At 42.5% G+C, this 22,778-nt stretch overlaps 2 long non-coding RNA genes across 3 annotated transcripts; one reads left to right on the plus strand and one right to left on the minus strand.

Annotated features, from left to right (window-relative positions):
* Positions 1 to 7,250: 7,250 nt before the first annotated feature.
* LOC119872681 lies at positions 7,251 to 9,448 on the minus strand. 2 transcript variants are annotated; one of them, XR_005361679.1, is made up of 2 exons: positions 9,259 to 9,448; positions 7,251 to 8,969 (listed from the first exon to the last, which is right to left on the minus strand). It is a non-coding gene; the product is annotated as an uncharacterized LOC119872681 (long non-coding RNA). The 2 variants fall into 2 exon arrangements; XR_005361678.1 differs by having other exon boundaries at positions 9,159 to 9,448.
* LOC119872682 lies at positions 8,528 to 11,699 on the plus strand. The gene is made up of 3 exons (XR_005361680.1): positions 8,528 to 8,859; positions 9,180 to 9,262; positions 11,569 to 11,699. It is a non-coding gene; the product is annotated as an uncharacterized LOC119872682 (long non-coding RNA).
* The last annotated feature ends 11,079 nt before the right edge of the window (positions 11,700 to 22,778 follow it).

Raw genomic sequence — 22,778 nt, forward strand, 5'->3', positions numbered from 1 at the left:
CTCTGGACATTTGATAGAATATACCAGCAAGGCTGTTTGGACCTGGATTTTTCTTCACAGGAAAGTTTTTTGATAAGAAATTTAAGCTCTTAATTGATAGAGGATTATTCACACTTTTTTCTCTTTTTGTGTCAATTTGGCAGGTTATATTTTTCAGGGAATTTGTTCACTTCACTTAGTTATCAATTTTATTAGCATAAAAATTTACACAATATTTTCTGATATAGTAATAACTGTCCTTCATTCCTGGTTTTGCTAATGTGTTTGCTCTTTTTCTTTTTGATCTGTTTAGCTAAATTTCTCAGTTTTGTCAAAGAACTGACTTTGGTCTTTGTTACTTGATTCTAATTTTTTCTCTCCTTTTTTATGTTATTGACTTATGCTATTATCTTTATGGTTTTATTCCTCTGACTTACTTTATGGGTGATAGGCAGAACTATTTTGGTATTGTGGACATTGCTGCTATAAACATTGGGGTGTATGTGCCCTTTCGAATCACTGTGTTTGTATCCTTTAGATAACTACCTAGTAGTATTGTAGGGTAGCTCTATTTTTAACTTTTTGAGGAACCTCCATTCTGCTTTCCACAGTGGCTGCGCCAGTTTGCCTTCCCATCAACAGTGTAGGAGGGTTCCCCCTTTTTCTGCATCCTCACCAACATCTGTTGTTTCCTGAGTTGTTAATTTTAGCCATTCTGACAGGTATGAGGTGGGACCTCATCGTGGTTTTGATTTGTATTTCCCTAATATCAAATGATGTTAGCTTTTTTCATGTGTCTGTCAAACATTTGTATGTCTTCTTTGGGGTAATGTCTGGAGAATGAAACTGGACCATTTTCTTACACCATACACAAAAAATAAACTCAAAATGGGTGAAAGACCTAAATATGAGACAGGAATCCATCAAAATCCTAAAGGAGAACACAGATAGCATCTTCTTTGCCTTGGCCACAGCAACTTCTTCTAGAAACATCTCCAAAGGCAAGGGAAACAGAAGCAAAAATTAACTATTAGGATGTCATCAGGATAAAAAGCTTTTGCACAGCAAAGGAAACAGTCGGCCAAACTAAAGGCGACCTATGGAATGAGATAAAATATTTGCAAATGACTTATCAGATAAAAGACTGGTATCCAAAAATCTCTAAAGAACTTATCAAACCTAACTCTGGGAAACAAACAAGGGGTAGTGTAAGGGGAGATGAGTGGGCGGATGGGGTGACTGGGTATCAGACACTGAGGGGGGCACTTGACGGGATGAGCACTGGGTGTTATATTATATGTTGGCAAATTGAGCTCCAATAAAAAAATATATTTAAAAAAAGGACTTATCAAACTCAACACTCAGAAAACCAAAAAAATCTAGTCAAGAAATGGACAGAAGACATGGAATAGTCTTTTTTTAATGAGTTGTATGAGTACTTTATGAACTAGGGATACTAATTCTTACTATGTTATTTGTGATATAGTTATTCATGATGTGTCTTATACTTCTGTTTGTGGTATTTTAAAATGCCAAAGTCTTCTCATAGATTATGAAGATATATTCTTTACTAAGATGCTGTCTTCTACTTGCGGGTTGTGTGTCATAGGACATCTCCTGAGACTTCTCTAAATTTCTTTAAACATGAAATCCAGACTTCGTCTCAAGAGAGGAAATATTTGTGTGAATGTGGGAGACAAGCCACTTCTCCAATTGTGTTCTCCAAAGCATAATGTCTTTTTTTAAAAAAGATTTTATTTATTTATTCATGAGAGACAGAGAGAGAAAGACAGAGACAGAGACACAAGCAGAGGGAGAAGCAGGCCCCATGCAGGGAGCCCAATGTGGGGACTCAATCCAGGATCTTGCCCTGGACTGAAGGCAGCCCTAAACCGCTGAGCCACCCGGGCTGCCCCAAAGCAGGATGTCTTGATGGTCTTATTGTTAATATGCAAACAAAAACAGTGCCTCACTGATAAAAAAAAAAAAAAGAGAGAGAGAGAGACATGCATGTCAAGAATTATAACTGATATCACAGTGGCCTCTCAAAGACCCCTTTCACCTTTGTTTCCTCCTGAGACTGACCTTTCCATACGTGAAATCTTATTCACAAACTGTCTCCTCCTCATAGCTGTAAGTCTCCTCTCCCTTCCTTGGATTGGAGGAAATTGAATGGATTTATCTACACATGCCACTCTGAAATCAATCTCTCCTCTCTTCCTTATCAGTGAATAATTAATGTGATCTGCTTCCACAACTGTCATTTCTTCTGCCCCTGAGCAAGGCCAGAGCTACTTTACATGTGGTGGGAGGGGTAAAAATGGAACAAGGGAAGTACACGCAAAAGGAAGAAGTAGTGGTTAGCGGTCTGCTGAGAAAGTTCTCAGATGACAGCAAATAAAAAATATTAGAAAATGAACAACTCTGTGCAAGTCTCTGGTTTCTTCTCTTTGGCAGTTCCAGGCAGAAGAAAAAAAAAATCTGTGCCTTGGTCTATTCTTTTAAGATTTCCAGGCAAGACTAGCTCCCTGGTCAGTGCCCAGAGGCTCCTTAGTATCTACCTAAGCCCCTTTTAACAGTGACAAGAGTGTGATCCTCTATTACTTGAGGCCACGGGGAGCTCTGTGGTCACCCATGCCTGCCTGCCAATCTATATGAGCATGGCCTGCCTTACAGGTAAGCCTGTCTTCTGAGGAATGGCAACAATGGGACAAATAAGATCTCCAAAGGGAAGGGCAGGTTTTACAGGTGCCTATTGATGAAACAATGTCTGAGCTATAAATCTGCTCACAGTTCAGCAGCTGACAGACTCCAATGAGATGAATCTGAAAGCAAGCATGTACCAAGGGAGTCTTACTGAAAAGTCCCTGCTTCCTGCCAGAATCAAGTGGTCTCGCTGAATCAGCATCCATTTTCAATACCCAGCCCTGCCACTTCGCTTCAACATCAGGTTAACAAGGCACCTGGAATATTTCTTGGCACAAAATCCTTTTGCTCCTCTGTACCTGGATGGAAAGAAAGGTCCCCACACCAATTTGGAAAAGAGAAGACACTTGCTCTCCAAAAGGCTTAAATATACTGAAAGTGGGACTTGCTCTTTTATTTATAAAGTATCAACAAGCTTCTTTTGGAATCAGGAACATGGACCAAGTTATATGGCCTTAAATAGAAATAGGAATTTTTTTAAAAAGATTTATCCTTTTATTCATGAGAGACAGACTGAGAAAGAGAGGCAGAGACACAGACAGAGGGAGAAGCAGGCTCCATGCAGGAAGCCCGACGTGGGACTCGATCCCGAGATCACGACCTGAGCCAAAGGCAGGTGCACAACCGCTGAGCTACCCAGGCGTCCCATAGAAATAGGAATTTATTCCCATTGGGAATGGCTTTTAGAATACTGATCAGGAAGGTCAAGAACAACCTGGGATCAGAAGGCAGCTTGCAGGGGGAAGCTGGTGGGAATCTGCCCCTCTACCTGTCATCGGTAGCCTACTCAACCTCTCTATGCCTCCATCTCCTTATTGTAAGCTGAGCATAAATGTGCACCCCAAGATCTTGTGAGGATTAAATGAGTTAATGCATGTGAGTGGCTTAGAACAACATCTGGAATGTACCAAATACTTAAATCAGTGATTGCTTTTGCTGGCTGACTCATTTTACCTGCTGACAAATGAGCTTCTCTCACAGAACGTCCCATCATCTGAAGTCATCTTGTTTGCCTAACTGTTCACTTGTATGACATTGGCCTTCCTTCACCTTCATGGAGTCGGTTGGGCTGCTTCGCTGCATGCTGCATGCTGGTGCCGAGAACTCAGGCTGCCTCTCACCGATGGTCTGAATGCTTCTGCTCTGGAAACTGTTGCAGTCTGGGGCACCAGGGCTGATTCTGTCTCCCTGGGGAAGGCTGGACTTCTGGGCTTGGGGAGGCATGCACCGTGAGCCTCCACAGAATGCATGGATTAATCAGAATTAATTGGTTCAAGTCAGATTGATGGAGGAGATGACACTCGAAGTCCTGTCCCTGGAGGGTTTCCTTCATCACCTGCTTTGAGGAATGATCCTGGTTGGGGCTGCCTTGCTGCAGCAGACCCACTCCCATTAATTCCAGCACACTGTACAAAAACACCTGTGAAACATGCCCTGGATCCTCTTCTCCTAGTTCCTCTTCTTCAGGTAAATGGTTGAACGGAGTTCTACATGAGGCCATAGGTGTGGACTACAGGAGAAGAGGACAGGCAGCAAAAGTCAAGCTACCCACTCATACAACTCCTGTCTGCCAGCACAATCCCCGAGGAGGGACACTGCTGTGCATGAACAGCCTTGTGGTCACAGGAGACTGCTCACGATGAGCACTTAAGATTGCTTCGTCCCTGGATGTGCCATGATTGAGCATTCAATTTCCAGTAAGATCCAGTGGTAAACTGGATGCTTTTTCTCTAAAATCCTAGGAGCCCATCCCCTTATTCTCTTGTCCTGGCTCCTCAGAGGCCTCAGGCAACACCCATACTGGCTATAGTCACTTAGGGAAACACAAGACCTGCTGTATCCCATTTTTCAAATGGCCGAGCAGTTTCTGTGGCAATTGAAGCTTGCAGATCCTTCTCTTGCCCTGGGCCTGGCTCAAAACTGACTGCCTTGTGGGCTACTTGGCGATTGGGTAAGAATGATACACTTAAATGAGGAATATGTTGCTTCCAAAATTCAAAGAAATCTGCCAAGTATTGTGTCTCTTCTTCACTGACAAAGGGGTGCAAGTGGCAGCAATTTGCTTTGACTTTGAAGATGTCCTGAAATGGGGTTGATAATGTCATCTAACTTAGAGGAATTCTGTGGGAAGAAAATTCTGAACCAACACATGGCATTGAGCAAGTGCTCCTAAGTGTTAGCTCTGACGATGATGGCCATGCTAGTTATGTTTACTGTTGTTGCCATATTTGAAATTTAAGCAAGGTTGCACAGACAAGGCCTCTTTAGTTTTCTAACAGCCTCCCTTGTCCCCTTCCTGGTCATGGCATGCCACAGTCAGCCAGCTCAGAAGGAACAGCAGTAATGACTGACATAGAAATGGAGACACATCTCTTCTTAAAAAGCTGCTATCAAATTCAAGAAGCCAGTATATATCTGCTCAAACAGCTCTTGGGCATCTGAATCATTTTACATGTAGCAATATGTTCCATGGAAGACCCGGACGGTTTTATGGTTTTCAGCAAGAATATGATAGGAAATGTCCTCTGTCCTTACCTCCTGTGTATGTTCATGTGAGTTGTGTACGCGAGGCAGGGCTGTGGGGAAAGATGGGGAAGCAATAGCAAGAGAAGCTGTGGGTTTTTGGATCTGGAAACAGAGCCGGGAATCCCAAATTCATGTGTGGAGTATTTGCTGAAAAGGGACAATGGGGCTGGAAAGAGGAGGACAGAGCAGGACAGGTGGGAACAAGGGTTTATTCCAGAGAGGTCCTGATGCCATCCTGAACCCCTCTCCTGTCTGCTGGTGCATCAGGACCAGAGACCAAGCATCACAAAACTTCAGAATGGCCACCAATTTCCTCTTCCTTTTTTCTTTTTCTATACTGGGTGCCCATGAAGATGGTCCAGAGGCTGAGCAGGATACCAGTTTCCTGGGAGGTGCAATCACCATGGACAGAGAGCTAAAGCTAGAGAGCAGCCAGGTGCCAGGACTGAGCTGGCAGGAAGGCACATGTGAATCAGAGAAGACAATAGTGAAGCAGTGGGGCATGAGGAGATCTGAGCACGTAGCACAGACGGTAGTGTGTCCCTCCTGTGATGTCTCTGCAGAGGACGGCTGGTGCTCCCATCACCCTCCCAGCCCAGCACATTCTTCCCTGGAGCTGTCCCAGCTGCAGGGGGATCAGGCTCCTGAGGTGAGCACACAGCCCAAGTGAGGAGGACAGGGTCCTGCCTCACACAGAAGCACATTCATAGCTGATACTCACCCTCCTCAAGCCCCTCTGAGTCCGGGTCTTGCTGTAGTGATGGGGACGCTGCTTAGTTTCCTGGCCACTCAGTTCCTTTATGTACAGTTAAGTCCCCTGAGTAACTCAGATGCACAGCCAGGTTTGGGCTAGTTTGGACTAATTAGCAAAACTAACAACATAGGTAATATTGAGCACCGACCATGTGCCGGCTACTGTTTCCATCACTTTGCACGCATCGATGAATTTAATCTCCATTTGAGAGGTATTATTACTATTTTTCCCATTTCACAGATACAGAAACCAAGGCACAAGGAGGTTGAACAACGTACCTGAAGTGGCCTAGCCAGTAGCAGGCGGAGGAGGCATGGGCCCAGAGCCATGCTCTGTTGCACACACATTACTCTTAAAAAGTACACCAAGGCCCACAGGAGCTTAGTCATTCACTCAGGCTAGCCAGCCAGTAGCCAAATCACTAAATTTTCCAGGTGTAAGGCACCTTCTGGCTACCCTTGGGAAGACGGGAATTTCACATTTGTCAGTCATTCCGCTAGCATGTATGCAGCATGAGCTCCCTGCCAGGCACTGTGCCAGGAGGGAGAGACAGCAGGATAGTCTGGAGCACCGACAGCCAAGGAGTAGAGGACAGCGGTCCCATGACGCGTGGGGTGCTGGTCCTGACTGCACATTTCTGGGCAAGGAGCCGGCCAGACCCACTTCCGTGGTGCTAGGATGAGGAGACCCCTTGTGTGCCCCACAGAGCTGGCCCTTGGCTGGCACCAGTGCTCTGCTGTGCAGGAAGGACATCGGTGCCAACCGTAACCAAGGCTGCTGTGTTGAGTCCCCACTTATGGGCTGGTTCATTTAGTCAAAGATTATTGTGCAGGTACCATATGCTAAAGATACTGGAATTCTCCTGGCTTAACATTCAAAACACAGAACTCAAGAAATATCTCAAAATAGGAATTTGAATGTGCTGCGTTCTACATTTCTTGCCTTCTCTGGCTCTGAGCCCATGCTGTACTTCCTGAGATAATAGCTTCTGCCACCGACCACCCTGCCGCTCCGTCCCCATCCCTGGCTAACACCTACTTCATATTCCAGTTCAGTGCTACTGTCTCAGGGAAGTCTCATTGTTCCCCCAACACTACCTTTGGAAACAATGATGAAAAATTGTCATTCCTAATGATAATAATAGCTAATCCTTAACATAGCTCTTACCTTGTGCCCTGTACTGTTCTAAGAGCTGGATGTATGTTGATTGATTGTATGCAGTATTGTTTGCATACGAGGGAATTAGACACAGAGAGGATAAGCAAACTAGTCAAGGTCACACAGCTAGCGAGTGATGAAGTCTAATTTTGAACCCAGAAGTCTGGCTCCAGAATCGATACACATGCCATAGATTTAAGACAATGTTTTATGACACATTTCAGAACACAAAAAAGAAACACTGCATTAAATGTACACTAAAACCCTGCCTTGATGACAATTGATATCTATTCACATAATTTTATCCCGTTTTCTTCCTTGATGTTGCATTTGACTCTTGTGTCCAAGACTCCTTCTTGTTCAGACTGTGAATCTTCGTCTAAACCACTTTGGCCAGCAGGATGCATTGCTGCCTTTAGATGTAATAATATAGTTTCAAGACATATCAGAGAACACAAAGCTTTGTTTGAAGTCAAAGTTTCATTTCTTATCTGGGTTGCACCGTGAGTTACTGGGAGTGACGTATCTTTTCTGGGACATGAGCCCAATATGATAGAAAGATACGTTCATGGTCTAGATCTTTGGAGGAAATGATAATGAGCAATGCCGTTGGTGAAAATTTCCAATCATGTGATTAGTTTTCTCTGAACTTGAGAGAGAGAAAGTTTCCCAGCTTAGATCCATCTTGGTCATGCCAGACCATAAGCATTGCTCCTGGCTGACCTCACCTGCACTGCCCATTTCCAGGTGTATCAGGCACCAAGCGAACCAGCCTTGCCAGACCCTGTGCCTCTCCCAGTGCTGGATCCCCTGACACTATCTACCTTTTAGCCACCTGGCCAGCATTTCTCCCCAGTTCACTATCTCAGGGACTGACCCATGTCTCTGTACTTTCAGTAACCTCTGCAGCTCAGGTATCTAACTCACTCTTCCTAGCCAAGGACCAGGAGCCCATAGAGAGCTAGGGTAAGTACTGCTGTCAGGTAGAGGCTTCAAGGGAGGGGCTCACCTGTGAGGTGAGGCTTGTAGGGATGTCCTTTACAGCCCAGGTCCTGCTGAGACTCTCTTGGGCCATCAAGGGAGGCACGCAGCAAGTGGCTGGGGAAAGTGCTGTTGGTTGCAGCCTTCTGTCTAACCTTGTCTTTCTTCCAGAGGATCCAGTGTTTCTGGATGTGGCTTATGCTCAGGTCTGAAGTGGCTATCAGGGACAGGAAGTAGCAGGTGACTTTTGGGGCAGTGCATCTGTCTTTGCTGGAGCTGAGCGAGGTGGAGGTTCAGGGCCCAGCAGAGCCCTGCCCAGCAGTGGCACAGACAGCGACCACGCCTCGGCATGCGGGAAGGGTGCTGGTTTCTTTCAGAGCCTGCTGCTACTGTGCCTCTTCTCTGTCTGGGCCGAGAGGCTGAAGCCCTGGGAATTGAAGTTTCAGAACTGGGCTGTAAGAGCCTCATTGTTTCTTATTACTCCTGATTCTCTCATTTCCTCCAGCAGAGCCTCTAGGAAGACCTAGGAAGGCCAGGAGGGTCCAAGTTCCCAGCTCTTCTCTTCTAGGGACTTCCTCTCCAAAGAGTAATGTAGTTCAGTGCATTAGGCATGGTGGGCCCTCAACATACCTTATCTTCCTTCGCCTTTGAGAACACTTTCCTCCTCAGGATCCCTCCATTGCCTGCTTCACAGTGAAGAAAGATACCCTCAGCCAAGCAGCCCAAGCATGGAGAGAACCCCAGAGGGAGCTACAGTAAGTGAGCAATGTCTTGCACTTGTGTCTTGATCTTGACTCAGTCGTCAGGGTCTCCAGGTGCCAATCAGGACACCTGTGTACCTCCTCCCTGGAGTCCTCAGCCACTGCTGCAAGAAAAAAGAGAAATATTTACCAGGGGTCAGCGAGGTGACCAGTGACTCAGAAGTGCCCCATGAGGATGCTAGCTAGGTTCTGAGGCTATCCCGTCCATGATCTGCTCATGACCCAGATCCAGACCATCAGGGAGCAGGGCTGGCCTGGCTGAGCTACCCTTCCAGTTCTCTCCGTCCCCTCACCCACGACTATGCTTCTTGCAGCCTGAGGTGAAACCAGCACAGCCCCAGGGATCATCAGCTAGGACAGCCAGGCCACTGAGGGGACACAGGCTACAGGAACCTTGGTGAGTAGGAGCTGCCCACGAGTCCCCAAGGGCCAGTAGTGCCGAGTCAGCTGCTGCACACAGTGAGCAGGAGCCCAGGACAGGACACAAATTAGCGGAGCAGAGCCCCTGGGGGACATGCTGCCACGGTCCTTGGGTTTGGTGGTAACAGAGGACCTCAACTGGGCAAGTCGTGGGAGGAGCCGTGGATGCTGCCACTAAGGGCAAACCCAATGTCCCTGTCAGTAATTATGAGTCACCATGCCAAAACAAGACTCAGCAACAGCTCTTTGCTTTGGTCACAGGAAGACCAAAAACTGAACTTTCAGCCACTTGAACACCCGGTGGGCAGGACCTTCCAGTATGATTTAAATCTTGATATTTGAATCTTGAGTGTCATGCATATTTCTATCACCCACCTCAGGAGGCCTGTGTAAAAGAATAAATTAAACATAACCATGCAGTGTAGACACTTCTGATTGCACTAAGAAAACCAGCTGTGAGAGTAAGCTCCTACAACCACCCCCTGCACCCATGGCAGACTTCTGTTCCTATCACGACAGTGGGGCATGCAGACTACATCATACCACATTAATTTAATTATGTGGAAAACCACCCTCAAGCCAGTGAGTTCTTGGCTAATGGATTCCCTTCCTCACTCTGCACCCTTTACTTCCCACTCCTAAAAAAAAAATAATAATTCTTAATACAGTTTTTTAAAAATATTTTACTTATTTATTCATGAGAGACACAGAGAGAGAGAGGCAGAGACACAGGCAGAGGGAAAAGCAGGCTCCATGCAGGGAGCCCGACGTGGGACTTGATCCTGGGACCCCAGGATCACAACCTGGGCCAAAGGCAGATGCTCATCCACTGAGCCACCCAGACATCCCAATACAGTTTTAAAATTAACTTCACATCAATTTAAAAGGAAAAAAAAAAAAAACCAACAACTTGACTTTCCTAGGCAATTCGAATGTGAATATTCTCCCCCCAAATGTGAATTCTTTTATACTCACTCAGCCTTAAAATCATATCAATTCAATCTTCAGTCCTAGAAATTTCAAATAGGTATGAAATCAGGCTTTCATATCAAGAAATACCAATAATTGAGTCAAATATGAATCTGTCTTTACAGGATAGTTCACTGCAACTATTCCTAAAGCAGACTTGCCTCTTTTTTTCTTTTCTGCCAGATTTCTCTGAGTCCTTGTTTCCCCAAACAGCACAGACTCTCTCCTTCCCTCCCCTTCAGCCCACTTCCCACCATATACCATCATTAGCTTCCTGGATTGCAGGAAAAATGAAAATCCTTGAAATGTTTTCAGAAACATGTTTAGGCAAAGAGACAAGACATGCAATTCTGAATTAAAAGCAGGGGAAAATAAATCCTAAAAAAGAGGAACAATGTGACCCATATCATTGGCAGGCAAGATGGAAAAAAAAATTGAAGGAAGGAAAATCTGATGAAAGTACCTGGGGTGAAATCGAGACATGTGATGGTGAATTTTACATGTCAACATGACTGGGCTCAGGGGTGCCCAGATAGCTGGGACAACATTAACTCCAAGCGTGTTTAGATGGTATCTCTGAAGACATCAGCATTGGAATCTGTAGGCTGGGTAGAGAAGGTAGCCCTCACCAATGTGGGCAGGCACCGTCCACTTTGCTGAGGACAGAACAAAACAAGAGAGTGAAGAAAGGGCTTGAGGAGGCACACCCTCACTCCGGGTTCTTAGGCCTCGGACTTGGACCTGGACTCACACCATTGGCTCCTGTGGTTCTCAGACCTGTGAATTTGGACTAGAACTCCACCAGGGGCTTCCCTGGGTCCCCAGCTTGCAGATGGTAGACTGTGGCACTTCTCCATACAAAGTAGTATGTAGTATGGGTTATGCTCCCATATTTGAATGAAAATATCCCTCATAATAAACCTCTTTACTCTGGAGAACCCTGACTGATACAAAGCACAAAGAACTATCTAGTACAACAAAAAAAGAGGATATGTTTGGAACAAGAGCAGCATGTCCTCTGTGCTTCGGAGCTGGTGATCCTGCTTGGCACCCATGAGTAAGTTACAAACCTGTAAGATCTAAAAATGAGATGAAGGTGTGAGAATATCTGCTTGATACATGGATAGGAAAGATCAGTGCAGACTCCAGAATAACAACATTGGTTCTCAGGGCATATTTAGGAATAGTCTTTATCCCATTCTGTTTTTTGGAAGACAGGTGACACAACAGAACAAAAAACAAGATTTGGGCTGGGCACGAGTGCTGATCATCATGCATGTTGTCTGACCTTGGGAACTTGTCATCCTCTCCTAGGCTCCGGCATCTTACCTGCAAGTGGGAGCAAACACCCTGTCTAGTAGGGTTATTGGAAGCCTGAACAAGATCTTCTAAGAAATGCCTGTTGCAAAGAAGGCATATCATCAATGGCAGATTTAATATTGGATCATTGCTACCATTTTTATGATGGGAAGTAATGTCTCTTTTAGACATTTTAAAAGCAACTCACAGGAGGTCTCCAGTGAATCTTATTTGTGTTGCTACCACTATATTCTCCATCCTGGGTGTCCAAATCCAGGCACATACATAGGATCCTGGGTGCATTCATCTATGCTCATCCAGTCTTCAGACAGTATTTCATTTTTTTTTTTCAGACAGTATTTCAGTCAGGACTCTTGGTTTAGCAACAGAACAACTCTGGCTCTCTTTTCAAAAGGGGGATGCTTTACTGAAAGTATACCAAGGACTCAGAAAATGGGAAAACAAGACTTAAAAATGAGTGGGAACAAATGGGAGCTGGAAGCCCGAGTGTTAGGAGCCACGGCAAGTGTCCTGCTATAGAAACATGACCCACACACTGCCCCATCCATGGTCTTGGCTCCACAGCCCTGTGCCACCAGCAAAGTTTCAAGGAAGATGTCTGACTGGCTGAACCCAGGTTGCAAGGCCACCCGAAGGTAGCTCAGACAATGGGGGATGAAGAGTCTTCTTCCTTGGGCTTTTAAAATGAGAGGCTACCCTCTCCCCACTGAGCTCGTGCTTCAGGTGAGTTCGTCTAAAGGGAAATCAAAGAACTAATGGAAAGCGTGTGTGGTACTCAAGACATCAGATAAATAAATAACAAGAATCTGCTGAAGACAGTAGCTTGATCATCTGAGGATCTGACTGACTCACACAACCTTACTTCCCTTCTTAAATTTCAGAGAATGCTCTTGGGGATAAGATTCTTTGAACTTCCACTTTTAAAATTTCTTCATCCTGACCTCATGGGACTCTCCTTACCACAACTCTGACACCAGTTTCAGAGCATCAAGATTTTCCAAGTCAATGGTACCATGTGTATTCCCATCTCTATCCCTGGACATCTGCATGAAAGCACCAAGGTCGAGCTAGTCCCAGCCCTACAGGTAACTGTGATGATCTGTCCACAGCCTGCCTGCCCTAGCACGCTACCCCTAAGCCTTGACAAGCACACAGCCTCCACACACTCAGTCCTTTTCCTTCCAGGAAAACTTGGAAATTAAAGAACTTGAGTCTGAGAAGTTCTAGATTCTGTATGTTCCAATTACAGATTTATCTCATTAACCAGTTCAAATATTTTCTTGACTCTACTTTCTACTCTGAAATGGGAGATTTTTTTACTAGATACGTTTTGTGATCTTTATAAAATCAATATACTTGGTGGTATGACTCACCCCAATACAGGAGAGTCAATTTCCTCTTATTTCTTCTTAAGAAATCATTAACTTCTACAAGCCAACAATGACCCCATTATAGCTCTTGCTCAACACATATGGTGATATTCCCCCCCTTCTTTTTAAATTCTGGAGTTCTTCAAGGTAGGAACTCCATCTGATTGCCAAGAATTAGATGAGGAGACCAGTTTAAGAAATCCCCCAACTCCCTGAACCTAAGAAGTATCTTCATGGGCTCACAAGAGCCTTGTATTCAGAAGTCACTGGATGGATGGAAAGGGAGAAGATCACTAAGCAGAGATCTGCTTTGAAAAATAGTTTATTATTCTTCATCTCTTTGGTGTAACTGACTTTTTTCCCAACCATAAGCTGTTCCATAACCAAAAGAGGATGCAAGAGGGCTTACCACGGAAGGAGTTCATAACTATCAAGCTCCATAAGAAAGAGCTTCTCTGTGAAAGAGAAGAGTGGCTTACCATATTTAGCACAAGGAGCTACAGGACAGGGAGCTTCTTTTCTTTCTTCTTGAGACCAAGTCTCCTTCAGAAAGCCTCCTCATTGGCCTCCTGCCACTCCTGTCTCCTCTTTTCTTCCCCAACTTACTCCACCACATCCTGAAGCAGAAGCAAGGGCAGGGTAGTGAAAGCATTGTCCTTCTCTATTTTGTGCCCCTTTGAAGAATACTCTTCCGTCATCTACTCGTGCATTCAGTTATCTGGTCTGTGTTTAGAGCACTTTGCTCAGTACTATGTGTTGACCCTAGGGGAAGTATAAAAAGCTTGCTGCACACATGTTCATTTGGTACACATTGTTGACTCACATGGTCTTTAAAGGATAGCTTAAATTAGTTGAAGTTAGGAAATCAGGATATTTCACATAGAAATCTGTATTTGGAGCTTCTCTTAAAAATTTAGAAAATCAGATTATGTCAGATCTTCAGACTTGGTAATGATACTGTGGTTGAATATCTGGCTCCTTTCAAATGCAATGTGTATATTCTCCACCTGACTATAGTCTCCACCAGCCCCTGTCATCTCTTTTTTTTTTTTTTTAAGATTTTATTTATTTATGCATGAGAGACGTATACAGAGAGAAGCAGAGGCACAGGCAGAGGGAAAAGCAGGCTCCACACAGAGAGCCCAACATGGGACTTGATCTCGGGTCCCCAGGATCACGGCCCGGGCTGCAGGCAGCGTTAAACCACTGTGCCACCGGGGCTGCCCCCCTGTCATCTCCTTGAATCTGAAGCGAGATGACAAGCTGCCATGTGTTCTCTCAAATACCCAAATATTTTATTTATAGTAGATTTAAGAAAAGAGTGACTTTTACCCACATCTCTACCAAAAGTGGGAAAACAAGATAGAAAGAAAACTTATAGTTTCAAGAAAAAAGAGATACTTTCTTTGTGAAAAGTAAAAAATAGTTCTAAATAAGTATGCAAATAAGGTGTCCCTTTGTCAATTAAATACAAATAAAGATACTATTATGAAATTAATTATAGTAAGAATTATAGCAGGCTCAAGAAAGATGCATGCTAAAGAACTTAATGAACTAAAAAACAGAACAGAACTTTTTTTAAGATTTTATTTATTTATTCATGAGAGACAGAGAGAGAGAGAGAGAGGCAGAGACACAGGCAGAAGGAGAAGCAGGCTCCCTGCAGGGAGCCCAATGCAGGACTCAGTCCTGGGACTCCAGGATCACACCCTGCGCCGAAGGCGGGCGCTAAACTCCTGAGCCACTCAGGGATCCCCAGAACTGAACTTTAAATGGAGTTTCTTTTTCATGTTCCTAAATTAAATGTTACCACTAGAAAATTCAGCTATGTGTTTAATAGAAGGTTTTCCAAGCACAAACACTTTCATAGAGGGCAAATCTGTAAAAGAATGTCTTATTAAGGGCAAAAAATATATTGTTTCCTAAAGAGAATCAAGCATTGGCTGATCTTCAGGAAGTAGAAAATATCGCTTAGAACTGAAAGGCTAAGTCTATGAAAATTTTAATTAATCCATGACATTTTTCTATGGCAACTTATAAGATTATAAGTATAAACAATACCACTTGGAGTAACTATATTCATTTCAGTATCATTAAGAATTAAGATGAGACTTTGGTCATGGTGTCAACAGTATACTGAGTAAATCATATCAGGTACTAATTCTATGTAACAAACCACCCTAAAACTTAATGGCTTAAGTCAACAGCCAGTCATTTATCTTACTGTTCTGCAGTTTGGCAGCATGAGTTGGATTCAGCTACACGGTTCTTACCACCTAGGCAGTGCTGGCCTGATTTGTCAGGACTCTTTTATGTGTTTCTGTTGTTAGCAGAAGAATGGCTTTGGGCTGCCTGCTTTGTGATGGCCTCACTTGCATGGCTGGGATAATGGAGTCCTCTCCCATGGTCTTTTATCCTCTGCAAGCTAGTCCAGGCTTGGTCACATGGCAGTTATTGTCTGCCTAACATTGAAGGCAGATGCATGCAAAGCCTCTTGAGAAAAACACCCAGAACTTGCACAGCAGTGCTCCTGCCCCTTCTATTGGCCAAAACAAGTCACAAGGCCAGACTATATTCATGACATACAGAAAGAGATTTCCTCTTTATGAGAAGAGCTACAAAGTCACATTATAAAGTCATTCATGCAGAGAAGGGAAGAATTTGTGGTCTTCCCTAAGTCATGAAAAGTTGAATATAGTCTAGACAAATTTAGTAAACAGAATGTAGATATGTCCCTGTAGTGTTCACCACTAACACTGACTCACTAGAAATTTAAGCTCAGGAGAACCTGGGTGGCTCAGTCTTGATTTCAGCTCAGATCATGATCTCAGGATCATGATATTGAGCCTCATTTCATGTTCCCACTGGATGTGGACCCTGCTTAGGATTCTCCTCTCCCTCTGCCCCCTACCCCTCATGCTTACTCTCTCTGTCTCTCTCTCCCTCAAAAAGAAGGAAACAAGAAAGAAAGAAAGACAGAAAGAAAGAAAGAAAGAAAGAAGAAGAAGAAGAAGAAAGAAAGAAAGAAAGAAAGAAAGAAAGAAAGAAAGAAAGAAAGAAAGAAAGAAAGAAAGAAAGAAAGAAAGAAAGAAAGAAAGAAAGAAAGAAAGAAAAGAGAAATTTAAGCTCAAGTTGGCAATGTTTTGCAATAATAGGGAACTTAAATCCCTCATTACATCATTTACTAGAAATCAGTCTGCACTAAAAAGTTATAGAACACATCTTAAACTCAGTAATTAAAACCATGAACTACACATGTACCTAAGATCAAAGAGATCAGCTCATTACCGGAGAGTAAGAGGCAGAGCATGGTGCTCATGCCCTGAGCACCATGAAGTGATAAGAATCATGAAGCTTAAGAGTCTTGCTTGTCACAAGGCATCAAAGGGAATAGAAAAAAATAACTTGCTCCTGTCATCCGAGGAGCAGTCTGGCCTCGGCTCCCAACCAGAGATTAGATTGAATACATGGCCCTTTCACTGGGTGATACAATCCATTGAAGCACTAGCCATTTCTCCGAGAAGTGCTCATTAGGAATTGGCCCAAATTAGGGATTCTAGTCGTTGAAATCAGTTTCAAGAAATAAAAGTGTGGATTGCACTGCATAATCCCGAGTCGTGGAACCGAAAAGTGAACGTGGAAAATGAATATCTGAAAATAAACCAGCATGGTTAAGTTGGCCTTTCTCAGTGTCTATAATCATTGTCGATATCACACCAAACAACAAATATGGCAGTGGGGGGAATGCCAGAACTGTATGTACCCCAGCAGCAGCTCTCCTAAATACAAGAACCCCTGTGCAAACTTTCTACCTCTGATCAGGAGTGCTTGTAAACTCATAAAGCAATAAAATAATAACACTAAAGATTGTGATAAAATTGAATTCCACATTGCATATACACTATGAAATGTCAATTCTGGTACAGATTTCTTGATGCAGAAGAGAAGACGTCAGGTTTCCAGTTTCCAATTTAAACATAATGAACAATGAAAGAAAAATTAATAGTTTAATTACATCTACATTCCGACTTGTTTTTTGCAAATTTGAATTTAGAATATAATCTCCAACTTCCCGCATTTATATTATGTGGCACACATATCCAATAGTTCAGTAAAAATAATTAAACTTTTGTTGCATTCTGGCAGTTGATTTTTCTCACAGCTCACTTTCTTTACTCCACACTGCCTGCCAGCATCCCAAGGCTTTGAATTCACACCCCTTAAAATAAGCTGAGTCAGATTAAAACAGATGCCTGGGGTGCCAATTGATGAAAAGCAATTAAGCCAGAGTTTAAATTTACACTTCTCTAAAGCTTTCTCTCTGTTGAGGTTTCTGTGATGTGCAGTTCCAGCTAAAAATGGGTAGTCACAGATGAAATTTGGAAGCCAAAGGCATAGTTTAATGTTGTTTACTAGTGGATGGGTGATCTTATTTTGGTACTGTGAGAGAGCAATAATTCCTCTCCCCTTCATGGTCCTTCTTGCTGGACCAAAGGTCCAGTTGACATGAGACAGATTAACAGGAGGAGATCAAATTTAAGTTTGTATGTAAGGAACCCACAGAGACCTGGAAATTCCAAGGCTGTTGGGCAAAATGAGGTCTATATGTCATTGAAAACTAAGGAGAAGGGGGCAGGGGCCTGGGACTTCAGAGGGAAGGAATGTAGTTCACAGGGCAGAGAAGAGCAGGTGTTTGGTAATTAGATGTTTGCCCTGCCATACAGATGGGCCACTCAGATAAAATTCATCTCTGCTAATAACCTTTATTCTGGGAAAGATCCCCAAATTAGATTCTTCTGTGTGGTTAAGGGAGGGACAAAAGTTTCTCTTGAGCCCACAGGGCCTCAATTGCCTTCATGCTAGAGTTGCTCACCTTGGGGTAGCCTGTCTTCAACCCCTACAAGTATCTAAATTTTATTTTTTATTTTATTTGTTTATTTATTCATTCATTCAATTTGAGTATAGTTGATACATAATGTTATACTACTTTTAGGGGTACAACATAGGTATCTACATTTAAAATTTTTTTAATATAAAGACTTCCAATGAATTGCCAGGTTTGAAAAAAAACTGAACTAAAAATTAGTTTAAAACAATTTTTATTTTGCTGATATTTTTTCAAAATATTTTAGCCAATGGAGGTGAAGTAGTAATTAAAAAAAAAAAAGTTGTTTTCCACTCTTGGAGAGGAAAATTCTTACCTACCGTTCAAAACTCTTCTGACTGGTCTAAGAATTAAACTGACATGATACAGATTAACAGGAGAAAATAAAATTTAAAATTTAATTACATCTGTATTCGGGAATCCACATAAACATGAGACTCCAAAGATGTTGGGGAAATGAGGTATTTATGTCATTCTGAACTAAGAACTAAGAGTCTGGGACCAGAGGGAAGGAAAGCAATGCATAGGAAGATGGAAAAATGTAAATGTTCAGTAAACAAATGTCTGCTGGGCCATACAGCAACAATGGAACACAGTGAGGAATTCTCACAACAGACATTGATAAGTTCTTTCTGTTGGCCACCCCTAGTTCATATTATACTGTAGTTATCTATGGTGAGAGCTCCCTTCCTGGAGCAGATCCTCTGTCCAAATTCTTTTAGGCAGTAAAAGGTGGGAGGTCAAAATTTCTTTCTGAGTCTGTTGGGCCTTAACTGTTTTCAGTGCCAATTTGATGTGCAGAAATAATCTGCACATCAAATTGGCACATCTTGGGGTGACTCATTCTAATCCTCACACTACATATAAGTGAAATCAGTGGAAAGCATTATGCCTCTTCCCCTTCTAATAAGTGTTAAGTGTCGTCTCCCCACCCCCTGCCCACATCTGGCCTAGGACTATGGTACAAATGGAGCCCTTCACAGTATACTTCTGGAGGTTTAAAAGTTACAGCTCAATCTAGTAAACTAATAAAATAAACTTTATCCTCCTGCCTTGACAAATAAAGCTTTATTTTGACCTGGTAGTCTAGGTTCAAATGGAAAATTCTTGGATCCTTAGGATTCCCTACAGAACATAGCAGTGTAAGGAAGGTAAGCTTCTGGTCACTGGCCCCAAGCCTGCAGGGTCCTCCTTCTCTCCTCACGGCTGGCTCCATCCCACAGCATAGTACATGTGGACAAGCCCACCTGTGGACACAAGCTTCTTACATATCCTGAAAACAGTGTTGTCTTGGCCATCCCTCAGAAAAAAAATAAGAAAATCAAAATATTGACAATTGATGAATCTAGGTAAAGAACACACTGGTATTTGTTGCATTATTATTGCAATTCTTCTAAAAGTTAAAAAAATTTTTAATGTAGGAAAAAAATTGTTTTGTTAATTAAAAAATAAATAAATATCAAAGTAGCAAAGGGGATTTACTTTAACCTGTATGACTTGCAAGTGGCAGAGCAAACCCACAGCCAGGCCTTAGGCTGCAAATCCAGTATTTGTTCCACATCTTCCAACACATATATGTGGGTTGTCATGAGTCTGGAATGCAGGGCACTAAAGAGCTATGATTCAGTTCTCACTTGGCCCAGTTTTTGGTTTGTTTTTTTTTTTTTAAGATTTATTTATTTATTTGAGAGAGAGAAAGAGCATGTGCATGCATGTGCATGTGGGGGGGAGGGGCAGAGGGAGAAGGAGAGTCTTAAGCAGACTCTAAGGTGAGCATGGATCCTGATATGGGGCTTGATCTCACAACCCTGAGATCACGACCCGAGCCAAAACCAAGAGTTAGACACTTAACTGACTGAGCCACCCAGATGTCCCTCATTTGGCTCAGTTTTTGAACAAAAAGATCTGTATGTTCATGAATATGGAGGAGTCTACACTTAGAACCAGCAATCATCTTGGAAAATTTTCTAATACCAAAGAGGATCATCTTGTGCCATTGGAGATTAGAACTATCCCTATTTGTGTGTAGGGAAAGTGAAAGAAGTCTTCCAGATAACACTACCCTCCACAAAAGTGTAACTGAGTGGACTTGCTACCTTTTCTCTGAGGGTCAAAGTTGATGATTCTAAGGATTTAATCCTCCATCACTAGCAAGTCAGCCTTGGGACAATGGTTACAGAAACCATACCTGCTGGTTTGGGAGGAGAGGCTATCAATAACAAGAGTTATAACAAATTTATCTTTTCAGTAATTTTCCACTCATAAAGTACACTCAAGATGACAGATTCCCTGTTTTGTACTTAAAAATGCATAATTTCCCCCCAGTAATGAGGAACATACCCAGCACCCAGATCTCAGTTTCTAAATGCTATTTTCCTCAGAAAAAGACCAGGAATCCTTGGAGGAGTGGCTGATTCTAGAGCTGGGGCAGGAGATGACAAGACAACCTAGAGTATCTTGTAGTGCCAGAAAGTCCAGAAGTGCTCAGAAAAAGCAAAAGGATGAGGGCAATTCAAAGGGACACAGGAGCTAATCTGAAAGATCCTCCAATGTCAAAACTGAAACATTTTGAGCAATGAAGTAAATAAGGTAGCATTGGATTATCACCCAAAGTACAAAATAAATATACATGAATCTGTGGTGGTATAAACAAATGATTGATTTATTGAATGAATGAATGAATGAATGAACACACAAATAAATGAAGGAGAAGAGACAAGTCTTCTTTACAGAGCTGGAACTTAATGGCTTCCTCATCCCACCTGCCAGAGGGACTGGACCTACTGGCTTATCTCCAAACAACCAACAGTGCAGATGGACAGTATTTCCATGTTGAAAACCTTGTGAACACCAACAAAATGAAGTGATCAAGATGAACACCATCTGTAATACTCATGTTGCCCTCATGTATTCCCTGATGGGATGTGACAAGGAGTACACTCAATTTCTATGGCATTCTTTCTGAAAGCCCATAATCCTAGCCTCATGTTTTCATGAGAAAAACACCAGACAAATCCAGATAGAAGATATTACCAGATATTTGACCAATATTCCTCAATATCATCACAGTCACAAAAAAACTCAGAAAGACTGAGAAACTGTCACAGACCAGAGGAGCTTAAGGAGATGTAAACAAAGGTAATGTGATATTTTGGATTGGATATTGAAAGAGGAAAGGGATATTACTGGAGAAATTGGTGAAATCTGAATAAAGAGTAGAGCTAATACTAATGTACCAATCCTGGTTTCTTAGTATTGACAAATGCACCACGATAGTGTGAGATGACAATGTTCAGGGAAACTCAAACAGACTGAGAGATATGTGGGCACTTTCTCTACTGCTTTTGCAACTCTTCTGTGAGTCTAAACTTATTCCAAAATTTAAAGTTTATTCTTAAAATGTAGAGCTTTAGATGCTTTTTTCTAGCATATGAAAAAGATCAGGATTTTCACAGTTCCTCACAGTCACTGAATACAACTTTTATTATCCTCCCTTAATATAAAATCTAAATGTCGTCCCCGATGAATCAAGCCATTGCCTAGTAAATTGTGGTATATGCAATCCATGGCTGATGTTTCGAAATGAAACCTCAGTTTTGGTACTCATAACTGAGGCATTCATCTCAGTGACTCAAACACAGCAATTAAAAATAGCACCTGATTTGTTTAAAATATTTAAGCTTTTAGACAGTGGTTGCAAACATAGCTTGTGTGTTTGGACATCTTATGTCATAAATGTAAAATTTTATTTGCTATTTGAAGTTCACTCATTCAACAAAATTGATGGCAGAAGCAGGAGAACAGAAAATAGGACTTCAACTTCCCCTCAAGCCCTAGTCACTCAGTAATATTTGACTTCTCCACTTATGTAAACTACTCTTGTCGGTGAAAACTATCAATCATAAAGTGTTTTCCAGTTCATGGACCTAGAATAGCAGTAGTGATATTGAATATTTACATTGTTCTGGGCACTGGGCCACGAGCTTCCACATCATTGCATTCATACACATGTTGCTATCAATACCCCCCCATAAGTGGATATTATTTTTGACCTCCTTTGTATCAGTACTGACACTGAAGCCTGAGGAGGCTAAGTACTTGACCAAGGTCACATGACTGGTAAGAGGCAGAGCCAGGATTTGAATCCAGGTTCATCTCGTCTCAGCCCTCCTGAGACAAATGAAGGCAGCTGAGACAGGGCACAGAGGTCAGAGGTCTAGGTGAAGAAGGACTGAACACCACTTTGACATCCTTTACGTCCCCACAGTGCTGTGTGTCTGTGTGGCTCTTACCACATTTTATAAGTCTTTGAAAGAAATATATATGTATATTTTTTCATCTTCTTATGCTTCTAAGGTCCTGGACGTTGTTTGAAATATAATTAATGTTCAAATACAAGCCCTCATTAGAGAAAGAAGCAGTTTTATTTAGGTGCATAGAAACATATCATTATATTAGAGCAATACAGACCACTAATAATTCATCCTCTGTCTGATGTCTTCCATTCATGGAAAAATCAAGGGTCATTCACTCATGGATATCTTGAGGGTGAGAATGATGGTGATCGTGATCGCCTTCCACCCTTGTCCATGCTCATCACTCAGGCCCAGAATGATGCCTTCTCAACTTTTCCACTGAAAACCCTCTCCTACTTCTCCAGAACTGGGTTAGATTTCCCTCCTGTTGGACTATCAAAGCACTTTCCTCTCTATATTCGACTCCCCGTTGGTCCTTCTGCCTGCCCCATTAGAATGAAAGCTTACTGAGTCTTGCTTACCACTGTTCTCCTAGCACCTCCTCCCCTGCAAAACATACTATTATAGAATCCATATGTATTTGTCAAGACATGCCTGTAACAAATTTTAAATTCTAGAACTCTAAGTTAAAAATTTTATAGTCCATTCTCCAGGAAGAGTGAGATGGAGCTATACTTTATTTTTCAGTCTACC

This window comes from Canis lupus, chromosome 7, assembly GCF_011100685.1.
Source record: "Canis lupus familiaris isolate Mischka breed German Shepherd chromosome 7, alternate assembly UU_Cfam_GSD_1.0, whole genome shotgun sequence".
NCBI lineage: Eukaryota > Metazoa > Chordata > Mammalia > Carnivora > Canidae > Canis > Canis lupus.